This window comes from Frieseomelitta varia, unplaced genomic scaffold (assembly GCF_011392965.1).
Source record: "Frieseomelitta varia isolate USP_RPSP 00005682 unplaced genomic scaffold, Fvar_1.2 scaffold_180, whole genome shotgun sequence".
NCBI classification, from domain to species: domain Eukaryota; kingdom Metazoa; phylum Arthropoda; class Insecta; order Hymenoptera; family Apidae; genus Frieseomelitta; species Frieseomelitta varia.
The window spans coordinates 127,823-148,743 of record NW_025109528.1 but is presented as its reverse complement, the minus strand read 5'-3'; the positions used below and the strand labels follow the sequence as shown (position 1 = coordinate 148,743).

General features: G+C 35.0%; 1 protein-coding gene across 1 annotated transcript in view; it reads right to left on the bottom strand.

The window, feature by feature from the left end:
• Positions 1-20,921, bottom strand: part of LOC122538830 (dorsal-ventral patterning protein tolloid-like) — a gene marked incomplete at its 5' end in the record, with an annotated part of 383,300 nt that overhangs the window by 292,756 nt on the left and 69,623 nt on the right. The window lies entirely within an intron of this gene.

Here is a 20,921-nt window from a genome sequence, read left to right as displayed (position 1 = left end):
ATCATCTTGTTATGCTCGAGGTTTTCAAATACGCGAATAACTCTACTACACTCCGTATATATGATTCGTCGCAACGAAATTTACTGCCACTCGAAACTTTCGGACGTCCGCGGATATTTTCCATTAGAAATTTCAGCTTTTCCAAAACTCGTATCCAACGCTCGGAAGTCATTTCAACCGGAACATCATGCACCAAGACTTTCCAATTTCCACGCATTCCCAATTAGGAATGTTTCCGTAACTGATACCGAGCTGGTCGTTCGATTGCCCTAAAATCAGAAATTTCGTGTATCCAACGATATCTGACCGTACGCCCATGTCAATTTAATTTAATTAACACGATCGATCGAATTCGCATTATCGTGTTAGTCGAATTATTCAAACACTCCGGCATCCTTTGCGGCCATTGATGGAAACAAAAGGAAATCAACAAGATGAAAAGTCTACCGTGTTTAATTAATTAATTAATTAATTAATTAGTACGTTATTTAATTTTATTCTTAACTTTTCATCAGGAAGAATGTAAAACCCGGAATGGAACAAGATATTCCGAGTTTTACTAATTTGACGTAAATTATTGTAGCCATCCATGAACCAAATACTAATTAAAAAATAATAGCACGTAGGAATTCTTATTTCGATAGAAAATATTTTTAAATCACTATTAACACTATCATTAACAAGATAATCAAGAATAATACCAAGAAATAAATATCACAGTATCGTTAAGTCTGCACGAATTTTGAACCTTTCGATCGATTCGAAGCTACACGCAATGCACTCACGTGCTTTTCAAATTTCACTTTACGCATTTAAAACCGTCGTTCTCACTTTCCATCCGCAGTTACTTTCAGATAGGTCATTATCTGCTTCGAAATACGTATCAAGGAACGATACAGAACTGTAGTTAACGCGAACCGTTGGACCGTCACATTCCCGGTGAAACAGCGGAGCGTTCATCGTGGATCGCAAACGAGGAATAAAATAAATCCGGCGTTGAATGGCTACGGGTGGAAAAAATTGTTCGACGACGAGTTATCTCCGAGACATTGCAGTCCCTCGTGAATATTCGGATTCGAAGCGAGAGGTGCCAGCCTCGAACGCGACGCCTTGGAATCCTATAATCTTCGTCTTTGTTCCGACGAAACAAAGGGGGAGGGCGGTGGTTTTTCAGACGGATCATCGTGTGCAAATGGATCGGCTCAATTAGCGAACAAAACGCTATTTTCCATTAGGGTGGGGTTATTTCGATGGATTTTACGATGTCGTGTTCTAACAGCTGGCAGCAATATCCCGAATAACCGCATAATCACGAGGACAATAAGGAAAGGGGAGCAAGATGCTTGCGGCGATGTTCGCTGCTACATGACAGACCGCAACTACTTATCTTGACAAATGGCGATTATCTGCTCGGGGGATGCCTAACTGACATAATCGGGCTACGATATAATGACACGTCAACACCTAAATGCGCTGGAACCGTATCGTTGACTCTATCTCCCCAGCGAGGGATGGAAGAAGCAATAAAACATTGCGATTTTGTAGAGGAACTAGTGAAATTATGTACACAACAATTTCCGTACGCTGAATTCCCAATGTTTGACAAATTGTAACTGTTGTGTGAAAAATTTTATGTCATGTTTTAACAAAAAATCATACGACAATGATGAATCTGGGTTTCTTAGCTACCTAATGAATTATGGATTCATTTTTCCCCCAAAGTATTCTCACATCATTTATCATAATAAGAAACAAAAGATAATATATATAAATTCAAATGTTTCTCGAGGATTGTCTCGAGGTACATATGTACATAATATTAAATATATAAGAGATTCATCCGTACATATTATTAATAGTATAAAAGACTCATCCATACATGTTATTAATAACATAAGAGACTCATCCGTACATATTGTTAATAATATAAGAGACTCATCCGTACATATTATTAATAACATAAGAGACTCATCCGTACATATTATTAATAATATAAGAGACTCATCCGTACATATTGTTAATAATATAAGAGACACATTCGTACATATTATTAATAATATAAGAGACACATTAGTACATATTATTAATATAAACATAAATATAAATTTATATTATGAATATAAATTGTTTTCGTGCAGTCAGTTTTGCACCACAATTCATTTCAATGAAAAGTTGTCAATACTGTAAACTGTTTTTAACTTTGTTAAAAAAAAAAAAAAATCGTAGAGCAATGAAGCAATCTATTTAGTCTTATTTTTAAAGCTTCTGTTTTTACTATCCTGATTTTTTTACTATGCTGATTTCGTTTCTTTCCTTAAAAAGAAAAAAAAAAAAAAAATAATAATGGCAAAAATTCACACACATATAAAAACATTGAAAAATTTTATTTATGACTGAATTCATCACAGTATTGAGGATTAAAGTTTGCAACAGTTCTTTAAAACTCTGCTATACAATTTTTTTTCATCGTTTTATTAAGCTTACAACATTAGAGTTGAAAAATGCTTCTCTTAATCTTCGAAGTTCAATAAAATTGCAAAGAGAGAAAAAAAAAAGAAATCGTACAATAAATTTTAAGGGATCGTTGTAAAGAGAACATTTCAATTTTCAAAACTATGATGGATCACGATGATTTGAGAGTAAAAGCACTCTTTATTTTTTTCTCTACACGATCATGTAAAAGTATTTTTCGGAAAAAACGAACCTAAACCAGTCAAAGCAGAAGATTTACGCTTGAAAACGAGACGAAGTAGATCCCCATATGATTTTCTTTTTACGAAGTTATAACAGTTTAAATTATCATTACGTGTTCAGTTATGCTCCTTGCTGTATACGTCGCTGGATCGTAAACTTTTATCTCGAATTCAATTCATTTCGACGTTTTATACGCCTCTTACTTCTGATCCTTTCAGCTGTTTAGCTCCCCATTTTTGCAAAGGGTGGATCTCTTGCATTTATGTTTCTTTGCCGTCATGTCCCCTAGTGGAAAAGTTTCTGTGCGCTCCTGGCGAGATATCTTTTACGCGATGTGGTCGTACGTGTACAAAACATTTAATGGCGAACATCCGGCGTTGCAATAAAACTGCGCTCGCGAAATCCAAGAGCCAAGGTCGGGGAAACAAAGAAAATTCAAGGAACGCTGTTTCCTTGTGAGTGTGTTGGTGAAATCGTGAAAGAAACAGGTGGCTCTGTCGTTGTGAGGCAAAGTAAGAATCCATTTAGACGTCAATAAACCAAATGGAGATTTGATGTACATTTTGATTCTCGACTAATTAGCCTCTTAATTAATCCGAGAGTGAAGCATAATTAAACTGTGAATGTTCATGCATTTTTAAGATGCCAAAAATCTGCAGAATAATGTGCAGAGTTATATATTGTATAAAATATTCAAGCTAGAATTTTTATCATGATATTTACTAGATGAATTAAGACTCCATAAAAATTTGAAATTGCTTAAATATTCGCAATCTATTATACACTATATTAAATGTAAATTAAAATTCATATAGGTATTCTGTTTTTTATTATATAATAATTCTATATTCTGTTTTCTATATTCTGTTTTAATTCTATATTCTATATTCTGTTTTTTATTATATAATAATTTGCGGCAAATTATCAGTATTTTTTTGCTAGCTCCAATTCCTGACCAAACAGTTCGACATTTACATTCAGAATCTATAGATGTTTTTGTATTTTTCTTTGGTAATGTTATTTAGATCGTGAAATTATTTGTTACGAATTTTTTTTAACACGTACTTTATTAATATGTATTTTCGAAATACGTCATCTGAACATTGCAATTCGTAGTTTCAGCTTCTATCATTCGAAGGGAGTGGTAACTTTATCAAAGTTTAGTCGCTGCTCATATTAAATCGGAACTTTGATACTCAGCGACAGATCAGTTCAAGTTCAATTCCCTCGCGTGGCATTTTCTGTTTCAAACTTTCAGTACGTCTTTCAACTGCGCAAATCTGAAAAATATATTCTCACCGCGAAGTATGCGTTCTTACTCGGATAATTGTTCTTACTTAAATTTGTTCAAATGCTTCAGAATCAATGCTATATATAACACAGTGAAAAGTTGACAACTTAATCTGTATAACTTCGTAAAAAAGAATTACAACACCACTTGGTCACACTGAAAGCATCTAATTTTAAATGAATTTACTTGACTTCAAAGGCTATTTTTCACCATGTAGCACGTGGGAAAGTAAAGATATTTTTATTCTCGGTTTTAAGGAAAAATTTACGCGCCTCTGAAAACGTTTAAAAAAGTTTTTCCATGGCTAGAATCATTATTGGAACTTGATTTATAATTGAACTTATCAAAATGGAGGTTCCAAATGGAATCAAACGGATTGTCATATGATTTTATTTTTTTACTCTCGGTCGTCCGATTTTCTGTCCTTTTAATCCCTCAAATGAGACAATGCACCTTGAACGAAGGTCAGCGGTGCATGGCACGCTTGATGTGGTTGAGCCTTTGCTCTGATGCTACATGGCGAAGTTGACATCATTGCGCCGAGTTAACTTCGGAATATGTGTAATCCGGTTGCGGCAATAGCATGATCTCGTACACAGGCAAGCGGCTCTCCGTCGTACGTATGCACGTAAGTACTTATGTTTGTACGCACGGCGAGTTATAGAATTATTTGTACTTTTCTATTGTCATATCTGAATCGATATTTTTCTACAATTTAAATAGTTAATTAATAATTCATTTGTCGTTAAATTGCGGATTTTTTTTTCAACCATGCATATGATATGCAAAAATATATGAAATATCTAAATACATAGAGCATTTGTTATAATATTTAGTAGATGAAACAAATTTCTATTTATTTTTCTATTTATATTTCTTTGATGTTCGTAAAGATACAAAAATGCATAAAAATTCGCAGTCTAGGTCATCATAAATTTCGAAATTGTTATAAATCAGAGGTTAACTATCTGATGAATTCAAAAATTGATTTCAAGGTTTTTATATGGAAACTAATTTATAATTTATGTGTGACAACTGGCTTAATTAATTCTACATGTGTGCCGCTCTTATCCTGACGCAGTTTCAGTAGAACAAGTGCATAATACAACAGACACAAGCGGCTGAATGCGGTCGTAAAATGAACCAGTACTTAACACTAGAACTGTCGATGACAGAAGTACATTACATCAAAGAAATAAAACCGAAAAGTAAGAAAAGAAACGAACATTTAAATCTCCAAAGATGAATCAGTTCAAGTGTATAAAATCTCCATGAAAAAATTATGCATCGGTCATTATGATCATAAGTGGCAGTTGTAGTTGTAGTGGGAAAGTCTGCCATTTCGATGATCAGAATAATTAATACCTAGAACCTCGTTCATGGATCACATGAAAGTCCATTTGGTTTGTCTTCTGTAATTGTAACATTACATCTGAAAGGAATCATCTTCTTACGACAGTCTTTCGAAGTTATGCTTCTAAAGAAAGTTTCTCTAACTTGCCTGCGTTAGAACGTTTGCGTTCTTCAAACGCAAACGAAGAAAAAAAAAAAAACATTCATGGAATTGGAAGTTGGAAGTTGCGCGAGGCAAGCACGGTTCCACGTCATAAGTTCCATTGGAAATTGTAAACGAGAGAAACTTTGAGATGTTGTTGCGAAGACGGATAATTTAAATAAAAGATTCTGACGTGAACGCGGGCTAGGCGGCGCTCTTAAATTCTCATTACGAAAATTAGAAAGGCCAGTTTATTAAAAATTCTGAAAGGACTTGGAAAAGTTGCAGTCGCGCAGTTAAATGACACGGCGCGATTAAGTGCTTCCCCATGCATATTCATGCGGCTGAGCATTACCATACGGTGTCGCAAGGGCGCGAAAAAGAATCCACGAAACTCGTTCAGCGAACGAAAGTGAAAGCTCGTTAACGTTGGAATGCTCGCAGTCAAAAAAACAAGGGGAACTTATAATCATGATCAGGCTGCGGATATCTATTGTGCAAACTCGTACTTTCGAAAGTATGCGCAATTTTAAAAATAGAATTCCGGTAGAAAATTGTTTGCAGGGGAACGCTACATTTTGAACGTTCTGAATATTTTTATATAAGTCGCATTACGTGAAATTTTAAATACATGAAAATCCGCAGTGCGTATCCATATTATACTGTACAATTAATACCAGAGATTGCAGCAATGATTGTAAAATAAAAAATGGGTGAGTAAAAATTTGATGTTCTATGAAAATTTTATAATGATAAGAATATTTACATGTGGAAATGTAGAAATTTCAGTCGTGTAATTTAGTTGTATTTTACTGTTATATATGTAACAATGGAGCGATCGAAATGATGAATTTGTAATTTCTCATACAAATTTTAGTATTTCGTAGAAATTTTTAATTCCACAGATTCATGATGATGGAAATTTATCGAGATGTCGATTTTTAGAAATTGGAACGATTCTTTGCAAAATGAATGTATAAATGGAAGCTTTCGATGTCTCGTATAGAGGTAGAGATACAAAGATCCATTAATGTATATTACGTCACGGAGTTATAGAACTTCCGACGCTTGTAACAACGTTACACTACACAACCTTCGTTACAACTTAATTTAATAAAGCCGTCTTAAGATAAATGAGTTATCAAAATAAACGGGAACTCGATTATGCACATGTTTAGTTGGTAAAACTGATTAGCAAGACGGCCACGTCCTTGTAAAATTGGCTTTATTTTGTCCGAGATCTCCGCTTCGTGATAGCTTTTGAATGAGAAAATATACAGACTGTTGCAAATTTTTCCAATCGAATAATCACAGCGTATTATACGATAAGAGGTTTAAAAATGTATCTCGAAAATTAGTGTTCATTTAATCTAGAGAACAGTTATTAGTACCTCTTATTTTTTGTTACAATGTTTTAATAAAGCATTTACGTACCTTCATTTGCACAAAATTAAATTGTCATTTAATTTTCGAAGGAGAAATAGTTTATATTCGAACTGCTGTAAAAAAAAGAATCAGTATTCTATCTGAGCTTTCACAATCTATAGTCTATTTCTATGGCATTTGTACATTTAATGGGTAGAAATACTTTCATTCTCTCGAGAATTGTAAAAATTTAAACGTCTCTGGAAATATTGAAATTCTTTTCTTTCACGATTAAATTCACTATCATCTCAAATATTGATAATTCTATCCTTTATAACGAAACTCTAGCAACTTGCTGCACGATTTCTTTTTCGTCGATTTATTGAATTTTGAACATTAACATAAGACGCCGAAATGTTTCAATTCTTTTGAATTCTCCACGTTCGATCTCAGCACTCAAAGTTCAACCAAACGACGAGAGAAAAAATCGACGAGCAGTTTATGAAGGATCATTGTAAAGAGGAGGCTTCAGTCTTCAACATCGTCACAGGAGAAACATTTCTCCAACATTTCTAGATCTCGTCTGAACGCTCACCGCCTCTGAAAATGCCTACACAACGAAATAAACCTAAAAAAAAGAACATCGTGAAATATTACCGACAGTCTAATCGTCTTCCTCTCAACCCTCGAATCGCCACGTCAATCGCGTATCGTCAAAGATTCAAGCGAGAAAACGGGTCGCGCAAATAAACGCACGTTTCACTTAATAAAAGTGAAAGCTCGTTCACGCACGATGAACGCAATAAAACAATATGGCATATTGGAGGGAGTGAAGGGGGGAGGGAAACAAGGCAAAGCCAGTGAGTTTCATTTCGCGATATTGTTTAAAGGACGGTTAGACGCGCGCGCGGTTACTGCTCGCCTCGTGCACACGCTAATATTCTCCGTTTCGGGTGCAGAGGCACATGCACGGCTGCTTTTTCTGACAACTACGCACACAGACCCGGGGACCCGACAACCGTGAAATTTCCAACCGATGAAAATTTCAGTTATCGCGTACCCACCACCTCCGGCAGCTTTGATATCCACCCCCTCGTTCCGCTCTGTCCCACCCCCGCACCACCCCTTCACCCCCTCTCTCTTGAAATTCTGGTTAACTTGTTGTGACGGCGGTTGTGAGCAACCGCTTGGGAAACTGTGCCGACAAAGTGCTCACTGCTCGTGCGGTTTAGCTGCCCGGCTCGATGAGAATTTCTTGTGACCAGTTGCTTTTTAATTCATAATTTTTCGTGCCGACCTCTCGTTTAAAGGCCGCCCCCACGTGGGGGCGGCCTTTAAACGAACGCCGAGCCACCGTGCACGCTTCGCACACGCTTTTTTTTGTTGTCGCCGTGTTCGCTTTACGTGTACACTCTCGTTTGAAAATGTTCAGAGCCGTGGAATTGGAGAAAGAATACGTAATTATGCGCGGAGTGTCGCGCGTGGTCTCCGTGGTCAGCTGGGACCGGAGGTGGTTCCACGTGTGAAAATGTGTCGGGAGGGAAGAAGAACGAAATTCCTTCGTTAAAGGTAATGCTTCGATCTTTTCGAGAAAATCGAGTTCGAATGTTTGTCAACTGTATGGTTGACAAGTGAAAAAAAGAAATAAGTAAAAGACGCGTCGTTTTCAAGAAAATAAACTTTAGGTTATCGTTGAAGATTATCTTGATATTCACGTATATTTGATAAATTTTCAAACTCGATTTTCTCCAAAGCGGCGAATCTTACGGAAAAAGTTTATTTCAGATTTTTTTGCTTACTTTTGCACGTAGAATAACCTCCTGTCACTTTTTTTTTTCTTTTTTGCCATGTTTAAAACTAGCTAAATTCAAGTATACTCGATAAATTTTCAAACTCAATTTTCTCGAAAACGAAGGCTTTAACGAAAAAGTTTTATTCTTTCCTTTAGGCACATTTTTACATGTAAAATCATTTCCCAGTGGGTTGACCACGAATTGTATACAGAAGAAAATGTTATTACGAAAAAATTTAAATTACGAAGAAAAATCGTCGACATTTTAAACCGCAATTTTTGTGAGAGAAAATTGTACAACAAACTATTTGAGTTCGTTTTAAAGCGAAACTTTGCTTCTGCTTTGACAATCCTGAATTCGTTTTGTTTCTTTTTTTTAAAAACATAGAGAAAGCAGATATACTTTCACTCTCGAAAATCGTAGAAATTTAAACGATTTTACATTGAAAAATTTTTCTCATGACTAGATCTGTCATGATCACGAACATTTTCAATGATCTCTTCAAACTCGCTATATCGATTTTTACCGAACTTGGAATACAATGAGGATCAAGGGACAAAAATTCAAGAAATCCCAACATTTCCTCCTAAGGAAATTAGTGTCTACGAGAAATGTACGAGAAATGATTTTTCGATAATAGACAAGAAGTGTGTTTCCAAGCCACGATATAAATACTGTGACAGAATATGCGCGGCGGTATTCAACGTTTCGCTGCCATTTTGTACACGTTCGTCCGTGTAATTTTAATAAAGCGTCCTACGAAACACGTCTTCATAAATCGGCTTTAGGACACTGCATACAGCTTTACCTGCGAGAAGAGTCTTGATTAAAATTTTCAACGTAATTTTACGCTACGTGCACGTCGAATTCGTACGCGCGCGCGCGCGCGCACGCATATTGAAATATTTACGCCTTTCTATGTACGAATAAACGAGTCTGACATATTTTAGAGGACATAGTATTTTCAATATGATTTTTATTTTTTTCATCATTATTACAATGGTAAATGGAATAGAAAGATGTTTTGTAAAGGTTGTTCCCTTTTTTTGCCGCGGTTAGGACAACACGTATCCGAATGGTATTTTAAAGGTGGATAATTTTTATTCCAACAGCATTTTTTATTTCACCTATTTATAAATAAAATTGACACCGTAACGTTGCTACGTGTTTCACGCCGTGTCACTCATAAATTTCCAACAAATGTATTTTCTACGATGTATAGATTATAGATATTTTATATCCATATGGATTTTCTATCATAAATACAGATTGCATATAGACGTAGAGTTCTATGCAGTGAATGAATAAACGAATCTGTATACGGAAAATATATATTGTTGGAAATTTATGACATGGCGTGAAACGCGTCAATGTTACAGTGTTTTAATATAATATACGGTGAAGAGCATAAATATACCAACGACAATGAAAAATTGTCGATAATTTAAACTGATATAACCTCGTGAAAAGAGATCATGTAACGACCTACTTGGTCTCGTTTTAGAACGTAAAGCTTCGACTATAATAGTCGTAATAGTCGCAAGTTCCTTTCAATAGTCGTTTAATAATGAATTCGAAGGTGATTTTACGTCACATAGTGGGAAGTAAAAATGAAAAGTTGTGAAAATTCAGACGTAACGTAAAGACATTAAAAGAATTTATTTCGCAATTATATCCATGATCTATTTAAGGATATAGATTGAATTTGATTTTCCTTTTGTAACGAACCTATAAAACTTGTACGATTTTATTGAATGTTGAATATTGAACAACAAAAATATTTCATCTAAACTCATTGTTCAAACGATATTCTTTTTCAATAAAATGGCCAAAAAAAATTGTACAGCAAGTTTTAATGGTTCGTTGTAAAAATTTCAGTCTACAAAACCACGGTGGATTTAGTCGTGAAAAAAATCTTTTAATGTTTTTACGCGCGTTTAAATTTTTACAATTTTCGTGAAGAAAGTATTGTTGCTTTTCCACCCGTTACATGATTCTAGAATCATTTTCCAAAAAAAAAAAGAACTTAGAACTGTCAAGATAGCTTCATACTTTGAAAAGAGACCGAGCGAATCGTTATACGATCTTCCTTCACACAAAGTTACATCAGTTTGAATTATCGATCAATTTTTTATCTCCATGTGCCATATTCATTGTACATAACTTTTGTTTTTCAAATCCAACATGATTCTTATCCCATCTCGCTGATTGTCAAACAATTGAAGTATTTACGAGTTTACAACGAACAAATTACCTACAGAGCAACCACCAATCCTTCTCAATTTCAAAAGACTACTGTCACAGTCATCAGCTGACAACAAACCGGACTATGTTAGCTTAAACGACATAGTCTCCATGCCTCCACCAATCAATCCACATAAAAAAAAACCACAATAACCAAACTAAAACCACTTCCTTCCCAATCTCCAGTTTTCGATTCCGCCAAACTAGAGGAAATGTTAGCCCCAGAAAAAGAAATAATAAATAAAAAAAATCCTTCACAATCCCAGTTAAATTATTTCCAGATCAAGAGCCTCCTCCAAGACACCTTCGGATCAGCACACCCATTGGAAATCGCAAGAAACTACACCGATAACATTCCTTGTTCAAACTCTTGAAGAAATCTACTCCCATCTAAACGGAAGAAGCATAAAAAACAGAATACATCGACTATGCAAAAAGCTCAGCAAACCGACAGAGACACCTGAATCGTCATCTAGCTGCTCATCTGAATCCGACATCGAATTTTCATAAAAGCCGTAATCGCAGCAAAATCCAAGTCCAAAGCCCCTCCAAATACATTATGAAAACAATAATACAGTGGAACGTAAACGGTTACTATACCCACTACGAACAACTCCAAATTCTCATAAATAATTTCAGCCTTGATATTATCTGCCTTCAAGAAACAAATTTCAAAAAAAAAAAAAATCACCAGCCTATGCTAAAACATCTCGACACCCTCGTCAAAAATCGAGTAAACGAAAACCACGCTAGCGGAGAAGTGGTCACTGTAATTTCGGACAAACATGATTCTACTGAAATCCCATTAAAACTTAGAAGAAAGCCACACCACAGAAAGACGCAAACATAAACCTGACTTCTCAAAATGACATACAAAGAGTATTAAAATATCTCAAAATATAAACTACCACACACATATCTAATGGCTGTCTAAACTGTTGTCGCTAATGACCTCGCTGTCGATGCGACATTAAAACAAAATAGAAGAATAAGAAGAAGAGTCTACAAAATGTCCGGGATGAAATCCCGAGGATTCAAAAGAAATTTTCAGAAATATTTGAGACAGGCTATATAAATACACCCATTAGTTATACTGAAAAGGTCGGTGGCTCGGGACGTGGCACAAAGAGACGTGAAAGAGGGAAAGAGGGGTAAAGCTCGATTCTATTCTATCTTTCAAAGGCACGCGGCTTTTTAAATCGTTGCCTTCCTTTTAATTGCCACCGGTTCCGGTGGGAGCGAGTTTATAGACCGGGATCGTCAGTCGTTGATCCTTTGCGAACAGTCGATTGTTCCTCCCCCTCTCCCCTCTCCCTCCCTCTCACCACGCTGTGTTGATTTGTGCATCCGATAGAGAAAGCTGAATTTATCGAACTGCAATTCATTTTCAAATAACATAAACTAAACGACTGTATCGGAACACGGATATTGGCTGCTCGAATCCATTGACGGATAATCCCTGGCATACTGCCTCGCCTACACCGGCTGTCCTTTTCTTAACCATTTCGTTCCGTCCGGCCGTCCCACGAGCAATATCGAGATGCGAAATTTCCTTTAACCCCCTCCCGGTTGCGCCTGTCGGAAATCAATGCAACAAGCGGATAGGTATTCGCGCTTGAAAGACGGATGGCGATTTTCTTTTAACGGGCTGGAAGATTTCAATGCTATGATATATTCGTCAGATCCAATGTGGAAACTATGAGATATATAATTGGACTTTTTTTTATACAATCGCGAGGTATTTCAAGGCGTGGAATATACCGCAGAATGCAAAAGTTGAATGGAAAAGTGTATAAAATAACGTGCAAAGTGTATTCAATAACGTTTCTGAACAAGAAGATTCCACATCAGCGACTATCTCGAATGAAATCTGCCTAAAATTTATTTATCTCGAATAAAATCTATGTATAATAAAATTCATTTAAACAGAAATTTAACCGAGGTGAATAAAAATATCTAGAAAAATAAGAAGTTCGTCAAGTCTTGAATAAGATCTACGTGTAATAAAATGCAATTTAAATAGAAATTTAGCCGAGGTGAATAAAAATAACCATCTGGAAAAATAAGAAGTTCGTCAAGTCTTGAATAAGATCTACGTGTAATAAAATTCATTTAAACAGAAATTTAACCGAGGTGAATAAAAATATCTGGAAAAATAAGAAGTTCGTCAAGTCTTGAATAAAATCTACGTGTAATAAAATTCATTTAAATAGAAATTTAACCGAGGTGAATAAAAATATCTAGAAAAATAAGAAGTTCGTCAAGTCTTGAATAAAATCTACGTGTAATAAAATTCATTTAAATAGAAATTTAACCGAGGTGAATAAAAATATCTGGAAAAATAAGAAGTTCGTCAAGTCTTGAATAAGATCTACGTGTAATAAAATTCATTTAAACAGAAATTTAACCGAGGTGAATAAAAATAACCATCTGGAAAAATAAAAAGAAGTTCGTCAAGTCTTGAATGAAACCTATGTGAAATTTAACCGAGGTGAATAAAAGTAACTATCTTGGAAAATGAGAAATTTCTCAAGTCCCCTGCGGCCTCTGTATTTTCAGACCATTGACGCTGACAGGAATAATTCTTTATCTAAATGATTTTTTCGTACAGCGCTCTCTATTTGTAAATCTTCGATTTTACGGATAATTGCCTCAGCTTGAAAGCAAGTATCTATCCAAGAGATTGCAAATGTGTTTCTCAGATGTCTGAATCTCTTCACAGATCACACGTATAATGCCCATTACGTACATGTGTACGTAAGTATGTCTTACATTATCACGTAGGAACAGAATACGTTTATGGTTCACCGATACTGGTTGTTTTCTCACAGATGCTTCGCGAAACCATTATCATTAAACGTGTAATGCGTTGCATTCATCCGGCACGATGAATAATTCCGTTCGCAGTGCGCTATATACGAAATCGTTTAGAGCTTACGGCTGGGAATTGTCTCGTCATTCTATTAATTAATAGTTCGAAAATATCAAAACAGCAGAAAGACGGTTTCAAAATTTGCCACTATTGGAAATCATGATTCATTTTTCTGCATTTTTCTTTTTCCTTGCGCCGCTTCGTTCCGACGAAAGAAACAAAATTGATTTAAAGGCGATAACAATTGAAATAATGATTCTATATACACTGTCTATAATTCAATATTAAGATCCTCGATGGGACACTCGCCATTTCTTATCCTCTCGTCTTTTTATTTTAAATTTTACGCACAAAAATCTTTCCGATTTCCATAAGCAGACACTTCGAATGCAAAGAGGATGCACTTCACGTGCATGTACATAAGTAGCTGATAAACAAATTTCACTGTACCTTAGGCAGACTGAATTTGAACAATTGACATAGTCTTTTCAATTTCAACGCGAGCAAACATATGTACGTTATCTCATACTTTTAAGCTGAAACTCCCAGTCCCAAAAAAATTTAATCAAAGTATGGTGTTTGAGTTTCATGAATTTTAACAATATTTCACAGGTGTAAGTTTCTTATTAATATCCGCAGACATGCGTGTGTAAGCTTTACTACATTACACTCAGATTTCTACAGCGGAACAAATTTCACTTTCTACGCTGTTTATTTCGCACATTGTAAATAGAAATCCAAGCTCGTTAAGTATTATAATCGGATGTTAGAAACAGAATTTTTACATTTATAAAATATTATATTATATTTAAAATAATATATAAAAATAATTAAAATATTAAAATATTATATTATATTTAAAATAATATATAAAAATAATTAAAATATTAAAATATTATAGTATATTTAAAATAATATATAAAAATAATTAAAATATTAAAATATTATATTATATTATATATAAAATATTATATAATGTTTATCAAAATTGTTAAAATATTACATAAATATTAGGGAGCTAGAGACACAAATCCCAAATAGAAATTTCTTTCATCAACTAAATATTGCGATAAATATTCTACATTTGGATATTTTATACATTTCTACATACTCTACGCGTTGCTCCAAATGGATGAAAGTCCGAAACGAAATATACAGTGCTCCTCTATTAAAACTTTTAGTATAAAGTACGGCAGCGAGTGAAATTTCTATTCGACCGAAAACCAATCGGCTTCTCTTTTTACGCATAAAGAAATTAGCGCACTTCGTTCCATGAACACGCACAGAATTCGGTGCTGAACATGCGGAAATGAAACATGCTCGAGGAACACGTTGGCCAGTCGTGAAAATTCCACCCTCATGCGCTTCTTCCAACTTTTCCATTTCACGCGGCGGCGAGAGACTATCGAAAACTGCGACGACAAAGTGAACGGGGGAACATGATGTCAAACAGTGAAAATCGACGAGAACTTTCCACCGAGTTTGCATATTCCCGCCCGTTGAAACAAAAATGCCCGAAAAACGTTCCCGCTCGTTAGGGGGGAGGAATACGAAACTCAAAGATGACGGTGTTACACGCGTTTTAAACGAGATCTCTTGTTCGAGATCTTTTGGGATTTCGCGAGAACACGTGGAAATATACATCGAATGCATGATTGATTTTCCCATTCTTTCGTAGATTGCGATAAACCTTCCCGACGGTCTTTCTTTTGTAGTTGACTGTAAGCAGATATTATTTATTTAATCGTTGCTATCGCGGAGCGTTTCACATCAGACTATCTAGATACTTCTTTGAATTGCGACAGTATGCAAAAAATATTTTTTACGTAACGTGAATGGTAACAAAGACTATTTTTCTTCCCGAGGTCATTTTTTATCGGAGTTTTCAAAGTCGGCGATGTTATTTTTGCCTACAAACATGTAAATATATTTTTCCTCGCTGGATTGTGTGTAACTGGTCAAAAAATACAATATTTGATGTCGATCTTAATTTTGAAAAATTGAAGTTTCACGTAAAATTTATGTCTATATCGAAATCGTAGACTTTAATAATTGTTTCAAGACAATTAAATAAATGTGTTTACCATCTCAATACTATAATAATACAGTAGTGATATAATAATAAAATATATAATAGCAACAGTAAAAATTTTTGCATTATCACAATTTAAATATTTAGATGGCCAACCACCCGAAAACTGTACGAAATTCGAAAAAGGAAAGATGCGAACAAATTAATGAATTTATAATAAAATAATTGGGAAATAAGAACGATGGAAACCTGCATCAATGGTTTCAAATCTATGTTCCTCGATACATACAGAAACTGGTTGATTCGTTAAGACGAATTCCTGAAATATGGAATAAATAATAGTTTGAATCATAAATTATTAAAAATTCCATCCACGAGAAATTTCTCTTGAATTCTAACCAAAGCGCGATATGTAAATAGGTGTTTCGCATTTTACATATATCGCGAGAAGATTCGGAAGGACGAAGTGTTACGTATTCTTGAATTGAAAATTATCATTCGTTCAGACAGAAAGTTTAGAGTGTGAATTTTATCGACTTGATGATTATTGCAATATATTACACTTCATTTCATTTTCAAATGATATTTCGTTTCTCAATGTTCATCGCGTTATCAATTAATCTCACGAATTAATCTCTCTCATTATACGTATATCCTTTTATCTACGTTTATCTTTTCATTAAACTAATCTCAATATCAAGAAATCAACGAAAACGTGTTCATCAAGTCATTCTTATGACATTAGCTAAGCAGCTAAGTACATTCTATCGTCGATGTAACATTTGCACGAGTCCTGTTCCTCCGATCTACTTCGGATCGGCGTAAATTACTTCGAATGAATGAAAATCCGTGGGAGAAGAACCGGCATCGGTACGAAGAGCCGCAGTCGAGAAGGAACAAAATCTCGTTGTCGGAGGAATCGTAATACGTTTCACGATACGCAGGTATTATACGGTACACGAAATTCAGCAGGCAGCGTACCGGGGGCGAGCGGATCCCATCTGAATATTTTACACGCCGCCGCAATGCCGGAGGTGTCGCGCATGCCGGCCTGCCGATGCATAAAATTTCACGTCACATCTTCGAACATTCTCGGAACGAAAATGAGAGTGAACCGGCGTACGAATGAAGACAGAAGGTCTCGGTGAAACCGAGCGGGGGAATAAGAAGAAAAGAAAGTGAGAGAGAGAGAGAGAGAGAGAGAGAGATGAGATGAGAAAAAATTAAAAACAGGATAAGAAATAATAGAAGAAAGAGAGGTGAGAGAAGGAAAAAAAATGTGAGAAAGAGAGAGAGAAAAAATAAAAAAAAGTTAAAAGTTATGTAAAAATATAAATATAAACGTATAATTTTATATAAATGTATAAAAATATAAATATAAATATATGATTTTATATAAATATATAAAAATATAAATACAAATTTTATATAAATATATAAAAATATAAATACAAACTTATGATTTTATATAAATATATAAAAATACAAATATAAATATATGATTTTATATAAATATATAAAAATATAAATATAAATATGTGATTTTATACAAATATATAAAAATATAAATATAAATATATGATTCTGTATAAATATATAAAAATATGAATATAAACATATAATTTTATATAAATATATAAAAATATGAATATAAACATATAATTTTATATAAATATATAAAAATATAAATACAAATATATAATTTTATATAAATATAAATATATAATTTTATATAAATATACAATATATAATTTTATATAAATATACAATATATATATAATTTTATATAAATATAAATATAAATATATAATTTTATATAAATGTACAAATATATAGTAAAAAAGAAACAAAAGTTAAAAAGAGGATAAGAAATAATGGAGGAAAGAGGAGGAAAGATAGTGAGAGAGACAAAGAAATAACGGAGTGAAAAACAGAACGAGGAAACGAGAAGGCAGGGAGAATTGTGAAACAAATGAAAAGAGAGGTATACACAGAAAGAGAAAGAGAGAAAGAGAAAGAGAGAGAGAGAGAGAGAGAGAGTGAAAAAGAACGCAACGACGTCTCGCAAGAGGGATCATACGCGTTCGAAAAGTTCAGAAACTTCGCGATGGAATCAAGTTTGAAACGCGTCCCTCGGACGTGCTGAATCGCGTCTCGAAGGATCGTGAGTGGCAACGTGCCACATACTTGCATAATCTTCGCATTCGTTTTAATGGCGTATCCCCGACACGCGAGAGACTTGAGAGAGACGAAGGGAAAGAACCTCAAGCCCGCGTTATCACCACCGTCTCTCGCGCGTCTCCGCGGTGTCACGATTTTCGCGCGACGTGTTTTGAGATTTCTTGCTCAACTTGCGACGCATTTCTCCACCGTACCACGTCACCGATTCTCCTGCTTCACGACTCGCAACTTCTCGCCCGTCTTTCTGGAAATTGACTGTGATGTCTGTCGACTTGATAAAGCTTGCAGTGTGAGACAGACTGCCACGAACAATTCTTTTTTTCTTTTTTTTCTAATTTATGCAAACAGCACACGTAATTACAAATGAGCTCCTTTCAATTTTAATGGTATGACCGTTGCCATAACTAACAATAAGTGTTACAGTTGATACTAAAAATGCTAGACGAGCAAGCATAGATAACTTTGAAACGAAACGAGAGTGGCACCTGCATTTCGCTCGAAATTGCACATTATCTTTTTTTATTATCTTATTGGACAAGAAATTCAACTCAATCCCACGCTTGGAGTTTCGTCTAAGAAAAGAATTTTTTTATTTGAAGATTTTTTTTTAATTATACTTCAAAAAAGAGAAAAAAAGTCAAACAAGAGGAAGAAGGAGAATGTGCAATGATCTGATTCTTTATAATTTTTTTATACTTGTAGATAACACCGCACGTAGGGAAATTCATTGCGTAGCTAACGTTCAAAGGCGAACGACGTTTGTCGTTAAATGAAATTGATCGTTCGTCGCCGATTTTTATCCGCGGTCTATTCTAAACGTGTCTACTCGATCACGAGAGGAAAGTTTGTCTTTCTATCAGTGTTGCGGCGCTGCGTTGCGAGCGTTCTTGAAAGATTTATCGCGAGTCGCTTTTCAGGTGAGTCGGCCGACGGTGGTGAACCGTTTACAAAAGACCCGCGAGAAGCACCGTTTTTACCATCTTAAACGCTTTGTCCGCGCTAACAAGAATAGAAAAGGAGACGTTTAAATGTTCCTTGTGAGTAATGCCGCGCAAGCGAACGTTTCCACGTCCGCGAAACTCATCGTTTCGATCCTTTCCTCTCGTCCGGCGCGAACAATAGCCTCGTCTCTTTTCCGTACTTTCGGTCGAATTTAGAGCTTTCAAATGATCTATGAAACCCACACGGAGGTTTTTAACTCGGAGGTACTCGAACATGCAAATCCTCCTCCATTGTCTTTGAATGTCCCTTCTTTCCCTCCTTTTCGTTGCTCCGTGAAAATTTTTCGTTATATTGCTAAACGAAAACTCGTCAGTTTGATTAGAGTGGTATATTATAACGTAAGTTAATAGCTTTCGTTAATTCTAATATTAGTTCTAACAGTGAATAATTTCTATTTCGGAATTAATCGTACAAACGTGATTCCTTTCTATCATTTCGTGAATAAACCGAGTTTATTTATTACCGACATTTTATTGAAACATTGAAAGTGATAACTATTCGAAAGTTGCAAAATCAATATTTGACTTTCACTTTTCCAGATGAAGCGTAGTTGTTAGAAATTTGGAAAAATACTGTCAAATTCTTGAAATTTACCAGAAATTTGCAAGAAGAACTTGTAAAAATATTGCACATGACTATCAATTTTGTACATGAAACTAACATCTGCCATTCGAACGCGAGTGTTTATTAGTGCTCTTACAATTAGTAGATTATCTTTGTAACTAGACTGATTTTGAAGAAGTTAATCATTCTTATAACACCCACGAAACGTCAAACAATCATTTCACCGAGATATTTCAGACAGAGCATTATTATATGAAATCAACTGAAACATAACGACGAATACGGAATATCTCGCCAACATTTTCTGGTTCATAATTTACCAATTTTTCAATTAACAATTAATACAATTAATACAACCGTTCAGTTTGCGCGCGACGGGATGATGTACAAATTTTCTGAATCCAATTTGACGATCGTGCGTTCTTACGTTCTTTAACGAGTATAACAGAAAGAAAGTGCGCTATAACCGTGTAACACGGCGAACGAGCCAAGTATTGCAAGAGACACGGACTTTTTTGCGTGTTAAAGAAGAGCGTACCCGAAACTAACACAGTGTCACGAAACACGGGACTAATTAAAACACTTGCCCCCTTAAAGTCCAGTGGCAAAGGTGGCTACTGCAATGGAGACCTTCTTTCTTTGCCCTTCTCCGCGTTATAAAGCCGACAATCCTTATAAACCGAGAGAAAGAGAAAGAGAGACTGAGTAATCTTATTTTATTACGCTGAAAAAGAAGAAAAAAAAAATAGCGAGAATAGAAAGACCACCGGGTCAACTTTATCCTGCTAGGAAAGAACGAGACAGCTTTGTCAACAATAAATGTGTTAATTCCACGCACAACAGCGAATTCTCTCTTCGTTTTAAGAATTTTGTAATTCGCGTTTCGACCAATTCTTCCTACGCGGATATTACGTATATTTTGTTACGTGGGAGTTGAAGGTTATACGATTAGGTACGTACATGTATATGTAATTTAATATATACTTAAAACTTAGAGACTTAACCAGACTAAATTAGATTGATTCTATTCCATGCTACTTACTTCGTTCTATGCTGTCTATTCTACTCGATAATCTACAGGTTTTCTCTATTTCTCTTTCACATTCAGATCCTTAGTATTATATTATTTTAAAAAGTACTGTAACGTCCTCTTTTTCTTTCACAATCAGATCCTTAATATTACCTAACTCCTGCAGGCTAATTTTAAACTGTCTTGAGACTGTGCTTGATCTGTGCTAGGTTCTAGCATTCCTACAGTCACTGTAGGAATATTCGGAATACTCCCATTAATATTCAAATATTTAAATATTCGGACACTAAATATTGAGACTGTAACAATTTTGTAAACAGAAGTCGTGTAATAAAGTAATAAATGCTATATATAGGAG